Source organism: Chrysochloris asiatica, unplaced genomic scaffold, assembly GCF_000296735.1.
Source record: "Chrysochloris asiatica unplaced genomic scaffold, ChrAsi1.0 scaffold00006, whole genome shotgun sequence".
Taxonomy (NCBI): Eukaryota; Metazoa; Chordata; class Mammalia; order Afrosoricida; family Chrysochloridae; genus Chrysochloris; species Chrysochloris asiatica.
This window is the reverse complement of record NW_006408524.1, coordinates 32,005,396-32,015,585: the sequence shown is the minus strand read 5'-3', so window position 1 is coordinate 32,015,585 and position 10,190 is coordinate 32,005,396.

Sequence of the window (10,190 nt, the reverse complement as noted above, 5' to 3'; positions counted from 1 at the left end):
CTTCATCTCTCATACTTTGGACATATTGTTAGGAGGGACCAGTCGCTGGAGAAGGATATTATGTTTGGTAGGGTGGAGGGTCAGAGAGATGTATTGGCAAAGTGGCAGCCTCAATGGGCTCAAGCATGGCACTGATAATGAGGTTGGCCCAGGATCAGGCAGTGTTTCATTCTGCTGTGCATAAGATTGCTATGAGTCTGTACCAACTCGATGGCACCTAACAACAACAACAAAATGGCTAATGATTGTGAACATTTCTTCATGTTTTTTGGCTGCCCAGATCTCTTTCTTGGTGAAGTGTCTGTTCATGTCCGGTGTCCATTTTTTAATTGGGTTACTTGTCTTTTTCTTGTAGAGGTGTTGTAGTTTCCTATAGATTTTAGAGATTAGTCCCTTGTCTCATATGTCATTGCAAAAGATATTTTCCCATTCAGTGGACTCCCTTTTTACTCTTTTGGTGAAATCCTTTTATGCACATAAATTTCTAATTTTTAGAAAATCCCAATCATCTATTTTGTCTTCTTTTTTTGGTGTAATTTTCACAGTGTTTGGTAGTCTGTGTGTGCCCTGGATTAGAGCCTTTAAATTTGTCCCCATTTTTTCATGGGCATACCTTTATAATTATGGGATTCACATTTAAGTCTTTAATCCATGCTGAGTTGGTTTTTGTATAAGGCATGAGATAAAGGTCTTGTTTCAATCTTTTGCATATCACTTTCCAGTTCTGCCAACACCATCTGTTGAAGACACTGTGTCTTCCCCACTCATGTACTTTGGCCCTTTGTCAAAGATCAGTTGGCAGTATGTGGATGGGTTAATTTCTAGATTCTCAATTGTGTTCCATTGATCTATGTATCTTTCATTGACCAGTACCAGGCTATTTTGACCACTGTAGCCATGTAGTATATTTTGAAATCAGGGAGTGAGAGGCTTTGAACTTTATTCTTCTGCTTAAGTAGTGCCTTCCTTATCTGGGTCTCTTTCCTTTCCATATAATGTTTGTAGTTGTTTTTTCCATCTCTCTAAAAAATGTCATTGGAATCTGGATTGGGATTGTGTTGTATGTGTAGATTGCTTTGGGTAGTATTGCCATTTTCACAATGTTAAGTTTTTCTATCGAAGAGCATGGTATACTCTTCATTTTTGTAAGTGTCTTTTGGTTTCTTGGAGTAGTGGTTTGTAGTTTTCTTTGTATAGCTCCTTTGTTTCTCTGGTTACATTTATTCCTAAATATTTCCGCCTTTGGGTGGTTATTGTAAATGGTATTGCTTTGCTAATTTCCTTTTCAGCGTTGTCATTATTAGTATAGAGGAATCCAACTGAGTTTTGTATGCTGATCTTGCACCCTATTGCTTTGCTGATGCTTCCAACAAGATCCTGTCATTTTTTTGCCTAGGTTTTGGGATTTTCTATGTATAAGATCATATTGCTTGCAGATAGAGTGAATTTTACTTCCTCTTTGTCAATTTGGATGCCTTTAATTTCATATCCTGCTTTATAACTCTGGCTAAGACTTCTAAAACAATATTGAATAAAAGTGATGATAAAAGGCATCCTTGTCTGTTTCCTGTTCGCAAGGGGAAGGTTTTCAGTTTCTCTCCATTGTGAGTGATGTAGGCTATTGGTTTTGCATATATGCTCTTAATTATGTGGAGGAATATCCCTTCAGTTCCTACTTTGTTGAATGTTTTTATCAAGAATGGATGTTGGATTTTGTCAAATGCCTTTTCTGCATCAATGGATACAATCATTTGGTTCTTTTCCTTTTTCTTATTTATATGGTAAATTACACTGATTGTTTTTCTAATATTGAACCATCCTTACATTCCTGGTATGAATCCCACTTGGTCATGATGTATTATTTTTAAATGTGGTTTTGAATTCTGTTGGCTAGGATTTTGTTGAGAATTTTTTCATCTATGATTATGAGAAATATTCGTCTATAATTTTCTTTCTTAGTGATGTCCTTCCATGGTTTTGGTATGAGGGCTATGCTTGCTTCATAGAATGTATTAGGACATATTCCATCTTCTTCTATATTCTTGAATAATTTGAGTAGAATTGGTGACAGCTCTTCCCTGAATGTTTGGTAAAAGTAAATAGTTAAGCCATCTGGACTTAGACTTTTTTTGGTTGAGAGTTTTTTGATGACCTGGTCAATTTCTTCCTATGTTATAGGCCTGTTCAAGTTTTCTATTTCACTCTGTGTAAGTTTAGGTAGGTGGTGCTTTTCTAAAAATGTATCTATCTCCTCTAGATTTTCAAATTTGTTGGAGTGCAACTCTTCATAAAATTCTATTATCCTTTTTATTTCTATTGGTTCTGTTGTGACATCACCTATGTGGTTTCTTATGTGTGTTATTTGTGTCTTCTCCCTCTTTTCTTTTGTTAGGCTTTCTAATGGTTTGTCAATTTTACTAATTCTCTCAAAGAACCAGTTTCTTGCCCTGTTGATTCTTTCTACAATTTTTCTGTTTTTTTTTAATCTCATTTATTTCTGCTCTAATCTTTATTATATTATTTCCTTTCATCTGTTAACTATAGGTTTACTTTGCTGGTCTATTTCTAGTTGTTGGAGATGTTGTGTTAATGTGTTGATTTGGTTCTTCTTTTTGGATGTATGCATTTAATGCAATAAATTTTCCTCTCAGCACTGCTTTTGCCATGTTCCAAAGATTTTGGTACATTGTTCTTTCGTTCTCATTTGTTTCTAGGAACTTTGTGAATTCTCATTTCTTCTACTACCCAGTCACTTTTCAGCAGGATGTTATTCAGTGTCTATGTATTTGACTTTATTTCCTTGGTCTTCCTATTGTTGATTTCTAATTTGATAGCATTGGGGTCTGAGAAGATGCTAGGTAGTATTTTGATATTTGTACATTTTTAGAGGTTTGTTTTGTGTCCTAACACATGTTCTGGAGAATGTTCCATGTGCACTGGAAAAGAATGTGTATTGTGCTGTTGTTGGGTTGAATGCTCTGTACACATCTATGAGGTCCAGTTGGCTGATTGTGTTGTTTAGTTCCTCTGTGTCTTTGTCATGTTTCTTTCTGGTTGTTCCATCCTTTTTCAAAAGTGGAGTATTAAAATATCCCACTGTTATTGTAGATTTGTCTGTTTCATCAAATGTATTAGAGTTTGCTTTATATATTTTGGAGCTCTTTCATTGGGAGCATAGATATTTATTATGGTTATGTCATCTTGTTCAATTGTCCCTTTAATCATGAGACAATGTCCATCTTTATCTATTATGCTGGTTTTTGCCTTAAAGTTTATTTTATCAGAGATCAGCGTTGCCACTCCTGCTAGATTTTTATTGCAATTAGCTTGGTATATTTTTTTCCATCTTTTGACTTTTAGCTGTTTTTGTCTTTGTGTATAAGGTGTATCTCTTGCAGATAGCGTATTGAAGGATCTTATTTTCTTACCCCTTCTGCCTTAATGACCTATTGTTGAAGGATAGTATGTGCAAAATATTGAATGATGCAGAAATCATTGAAAGTCAATGGAAGTAATACAGAGAGTCACTGTACCAAAAAGTAATGATTGATGTTCAGCCATTTCAAGAGGCAGCATATGATCAAGAGCCAATGATCCTGAAGGAAGAAGTTCAAAGTACATTAAAGTCATTGGCAAACAACAAAGTTCCAGGAATTGATGGGACACAAATTGAAATCTATCAACAAACTCATATGGCACTGGAGGCACTGACACATCTCTGCTAAGAAATTTAGAAGACAGCTACCTGGTCAACTGATGAGAAGAGATCCATATTTGTGCCCATTTCAAAGACAGGTGACTTAACGGAAAGCAAAAAGCAGGCAATGTTATTAATATTGCATGTAAGTAAAGTTTTGCTGAAGATAATTCAGAATCAGCTGCCATATTACATTGATAGGGTGCTGCCAGAAATTCAGCCCAGATTCAATTAGGGACATATAATGAGGGATATCATTGCTGATTTCAGATTGATCTTGGCTGAAAGCAGATAATACCAGAAAAATATTTACCTATGTTTTATTGACTATGCAAAGGCTTTTGGTTGTGTGGATCATGACAAGCTACAGACAACTTTGCAGAGAATGAATATCCCAGACCACTTAATTGTGCTCATTAGGCACCTATATGTAGACAAAGAGGATGTCATTCTAACAGAACAAGGGAACATTGAATGATTTAAATTCAGGAAAGGTGTGTACCAGGGTTGTATTCTTTCACCATACTCATTCAATCTATATGCTGAGCAAATAATTCAAGAAGCTGGATTACATGAAAAAGAATGCAACATCAGGATTGGAAGAAGACTCATTAACAACCTGCGATATGCAAATGATACAAACTTGCTTGCTGAAAGCTAAGAGTGCTTAAAAACTGACTATGCAGATCAAAGATCACAGCCTTCAATATGGGTTGCACTTCAATGTCAAAACAAACAAACAAACAAACAAACAAAAAACCCTCACCACTGGACCAATAAACATTAAGATAAATGGGAAAAAAATGAAGTTGTCAAAGACTTCATTTTACTTGAATCAACCATCAACATTCACAGAAGTAGCAGTCAAGACATCAAATGACGTATTGCATTAGGCAACTGCTACACAAGACTTCCCAAGGTGTTCAAGAGCAAAGATGTCAGTTTGAGGACTAAGGTATGCCTGACTCAAGCCATGATATATGTATGTAAAAGTTGGACAGTGAATAAGGAAGATTGTAGAATTGATGCATCAGAGTTATGGTGTTGGAGGAGAGTATTAGAAGTACCATGGACTGCCAAAAGAATAAACCAATCTGTGTTGGAAGGATTATAGCCAGAGTGCTCCTTAGAAGCCAGGATGGTCAAATTTTATCTCTCATACTTTGGACATATTATCAGGAGGGACCAGTACTTGGAAATGCTTGGTAAAGTGGAGGGTCAGTGAAAAAGAGGTAGACCCCAACAAGATGGATTGGCACATAACAGCAGCAGTGGGTTCAAGTGAAGCAATCATTGTGAGGTGGGTACAAAACTGGGTACTGTTTCGTTCTGTTGTGCATAAGGCCGCTCTGAGTCAGTACCAACTTGACGGCACCTAACAACAACAATGGTGTGAGGATAAACACCACAAGGTTTGGTGCTTCAAACCCACCAACCACTCTTTGGAAATCATATGTAAGGCAGATAGCAATAGAACTGTGGTTGTGAACAGGAAAAAAATGCTTGATTAAGTGACATTTCCCAGCCATTTCTAAGTGTGACTCTCTTACATGGGGATCCCTAGTTAATTCTAACTCATAGCAACCCCATGTAACAAAGTAAAATTGCCCCAAGGGTTTCCTAAACTGTAGGGTTTTTTCTTGCCAGGTGCTAGGTGGGTCTGAATCACCAACCATTCAATTAGCATGCCTAGAACTGCTGGGTAAGGTGTGGGGGCTTACTGATGCTGGTAGACTTTGGACATTAAAAAGCATATGTTATTCCTTGGGATGCATGATGACTCTGCAGGATAAGCACTGGACTGCACACTACAAGGTTGGAGTCAAGCAGCCACTCTGTGGGAAAAAGATGAAACTTTCTGCTCCTGCAGATTTACACCCTCGGAAACCCTGTACAGGGTCGCTATGGGTCGGAACCGACTCGACGGCACTTAACAACAACAACAACTGTAATAGAGGAGTCCTGGTGTGGTACTGAAGGATAAGCACTGGACTGCTAACCGCAATGTCGGCAGTTCAAACCCACCAGCCGCTCTTTGGAAACCCTATATGGGGTTGCTATGAGTTGTAATCAACTTGATGGCACTTAACAACAACATGTTAATCCTTGGTGACAAGAAGATTGGAGGCATTCCCATTGTATGCAATATTCTATATCCTGGAACAATTCATTAGCTACCTATTAGGGATGTTGTTGTTGTTGTTGTTGTTAGTTGTTATATGCCGTGGAGTCAGTTCCCACTCATAGTGACCCTGCACAGGGTTTCCGAGGCTGTAAATCTTTACAGGAGCAGAAAGCCTCATCTTTTTCCCACAGAACAGCTGGTAGTTTCGAAGTGCTGGTATATATTTTGGAAGAAAAACAAGATTGCAAACAAGGCTTAAGGAATTGGTTTATAAGAAATCTTTGCAGACTCATGACAGGAACCTAGCCAACATAAGTATGAAAGAAAATAGAGTTACTTGGCCCAACCATACTCGTCCTTCCATCATCAACCCCTCTCCACTGTATGATATCAAATCTAAAAGGGTTTTATACATTGAGCAAAGACAAATGCAAGGATTAGTTACAGCTGCATGCTTCCTTCTTGAACTGAAGAATCACTGTTGTTAAGTGCTGTTGAGTCTGTTCTGACCCATAGCAACCCTGTAGAGAGTTTCCAAGAAGTGACTGGTGAGTTTGATCTGTCAACCTGATGGTTCAAACCGGTCTTGTGGTCCTGTGCTTATCCTACAACACTGCACTTCCCACCTGTACCTAACTCTGAGCACTTTCACTAGGATTTCTCTTTATATCTGATTTCAAAGAAAGGTATAACTAATGGGAATAGAAAGAATAATGTTTAATATGATTTAGCAGTCCTGGTGTGGTGCTGTAGGAAAAGCACTGGCGGCTAATCATAAGGTCAGTGGTTCAAACCCATCAGCCACTCCTCAGAAACCCTGTAAAGGGTCGTTATGAGTCAGAATCGACTCAATGACACTGAACAACTGAAATCATTGGCTTCTATCCCTACAACTTTCATTTTCTTTAAATGAATTTATTTAATCTCTAAATCTTCCATCTCTGAAACTTCCAACTCATGAGTGTCCAAGTAGAATAGGATTTTCAAGGCTTTTTAGAAAGTAGATTACCAGACCTTTCTTCTGAGATGCCTTTGGGTATACTTGAACCTCCACCCTTTCAGTGGGAAACCAAAGGAATCAATAGCATCACCCAGGGACCCTGTTGTTGTTAGATACCTTTGAGTAGGTTCCGACTCATAGTGACCCTGTATAGGGGTCTTTGAGAGTATAATGCCTTAGCTTTCTCCTGTGAAGCAACTGGTGGGTTTGAACCTCAGACCTGTGGTTCACAGTTCAGTGCTTATTGTATGGAGCCACCATGCTCCCAGGAACTCCTAGTGCTTCTAAAATAAAGTGTCTTTCCTGTTTCTGATCACCTCACCTGTCATTTAATTGGTGTATTTTTACAGGTCTATTTTCCCCCTTCTACCTTCCGAGGTTTTAACTCTTGCTAACTAGAACTTCTTGACTCACTGGAGCCCTTTCCCTCACAAGAATGTTTTTGGTGATTTTTTTCTTAAACATTTGTACAATAGTTCCTAGCAGGTCTATGTTAGATGTGACAGGGAATTAAACTAACGGTAAGTAAGATATGGAGTTCTGGAGGATAAGCACCACAGGTCCACAGTTCAAACCCACCAGCCATTCCTCGAAAACCCAACAAAGTGTTGCTGTGAGTCAGAACTGACTGGACGGAACTTAACAACAAGCAGGATACAGTCACTGTCAGTGCCTGCCCTCAAAAGGCTTTGTTTCTAATGGGGGGAAGGAGAATGTTACACAAAGGAGCTAGAAGTTGGTAGCATGGTGGTTGCAAGTCAGACTGCAAACCTCTGCAGCAGTTCAAAACTACCTACTGTTCCACAGGAGAAAGATGAGGCTTTCTGCTCCCGTAAAGATTTTACAGTCTTGGAAGCCCTAGGCAGGGTTGCTATGAGTTGGAATGACTCCACTGCACACAACCACCACCAATGTAGAATGGGAATGACACAGGGGAAGATGAGAGTCTGGTGGTGACTTGCTTGCTTGCTCTGTCCCTTCCAATGCACCTCTGCTTTCTCTATTATTACAAAATGAGTTTTTTCTGACAATCCATCAGTTCTCTACTCTATTTCCCTTTTCAACTCTTAAAACTCATACTTGACAAGATCATTCAGGTTTTTGTTTTGAGGGCTTTTTTGTTTTTTTCATTCTACACTAACCAGCGGTGATGTGGGCTGAAAGATAAGTACTGCTTATCACAAGGTTGGTGGTTCAAACCCACCAACTGCTTCTCAGAAACCCAGTACAGGGTCCCTATGAGTCGTAACGCAACTATCATCAGAGACAAGAAAATATAACTATTGCTTTATTTATACTTTGAATAGTCTGTATCTTTGGATTGTTATTTCTGTCTAATCTGCATTTGGCATGTAACCATTTTCTGTCCTGACTCTTGCCCTTGTTACATAAGTTACAACCTAACTAGCAACTCCCCAGCCTTTTTTACATAGTTTTTTTTTTTTTTTTTTAAGTTTTTATTGTGAATTGAGTGATAGTTTACATCAGTTTTACATTCATAGTTTCATTGCAATGATTACAATCTTCTCTGTGCATCTATTCCCTTCTTAATTTTTTTGGGGGGGGAGTGGGATGTACACAGAAATACTCCAGAATATATCATAATTTAAACAACCAAAGGGCACATTCTGCAAGCCTGCCTCCTCGCTGCCAGCTCTCAATGTTTTCTTTTCCCATGAGTCTAGAGTCCTCAGCTGCTCCCTCTCTCTATCACTGTCTCCATCTCTGGTGTCACTGCTTCTCTGGAGAGGGTCCCACTTTCTGCTTGCAGCAGCTCCCTTTTAAAAAAGGGTTTCAAAAAGTTGAAATAAAAATGGAATGAAAAGATCATGGATTTTCCCCCACAAACATTTTGAAGCCCCCTTGTATATCAGTCCATGACTCACTTGTTTTTAATGTCTCAATATTGCAGAGCCATAGATTAAAAAAGTCACATGATTCTCTCAGTTTTATCCTGTTTCTCTCCTAAAAAGTTTAGTTGACTTCAACTAAGGAGTTCTCCAAGAATAAAATTATTTTAGTGTTTGTTGTTGTTCTTGTTAGGTGCCATGGAGTCGCTTCCAACTCATATTGACCCTATGCACAGCAGAACAGAACACTCTCTGACCTGAGTGAATTCTTATGTTTGGTCCAATTGTTGTGATCACTGTGCCAGTCCATCTCATTGGTGATCTTCCTCTTTTTCATTGACTTGAAGATCCCAAGCATGATAACCTACTAGGAGGGAATGGTCCCTCCTAATAATATGTCCAAAGAACAAAGGATGAAGACTTGTCATTCTTACTCTGGAGGCACATTCTGCATGTACTTCTTTAAATACAGATTTATTTGTTCTTCTTGCAGTCCATGGACTGTTCGATATTCTTCTCCAACACCATAATTCAAATGTGTTGATTCTTCTACAGTCTTTCTTATTCATTGTTCAACTGTCACATACATATGAGGTGATTGAAAATGCCGTGGCTTGAGTCAGGTGCACTTTAGTCCTCAAACTGGCACCCTTGCTTGAACATATTAAAGAGGTCTTGTGCAGCAGGTTTGCTTAGTGCAATTTGTTGCCTGATTTCTTGACTGCTGTTTCTATAAATGCTAATTTTATCCAAATAAAAATAAAATCTTTGACCAAGTTGTATTTTCAATAATGTTACATGTATTAGAGGTGTGTGAGACAAAACCAACTCTATACCTTTCTTGGTTGATTACCAAATAAACATGTACCCCCAACCCTCTTTTCCCCCCTTGTTGTTGTTATGTGTCATTGAGTCGATTGCATCTCATAGCAACTCTGTACAGGGCTTCCAAAGAGCGGCTGGTGTAACTGACCTGTGGTTAGCAGTCCAGTGCTTACCCTGCAGTGCTACATCAGCCTCCACCTAATAGTCACATTCTTAAGAGGAATCTCCAAGTCAATTATAATCAGCTAGCATAGGAAGCCTCATTTTCCTTGATAAATACAAGATTTAGACATGGGCTATGATGTAATTCTGGCCAATTAGATGCGAAGGGAAGTTTTCTGGAGGAATTTGGGAACTTTTCCCACTTAAAAATGGAAATAGAGGTTGCCACCCTCATGGAATGCCAGGAACTCCTTGATGCCACTTAACAACCATCATGGGAGAATCACTGATCCATTGGTGACCAGATAAAAACATGAACACAGTCTCATCCCTGAATCTTTGACTTGGCCAACCCCTTACCTTCACTACAGTCAGATGTCTTGTGTAAGATTATAAATGTCACTATTAGCTGGATTTTCTGTGAACTGGAGCTGAAAGCCTCCTCTCTTATGTTTCAAACTTGTAGGGGAACTGGATCCAATGTGGAAAAGGAATGTATTGTCCATTTCTACTTGTGTTGCCCTTTCCTCT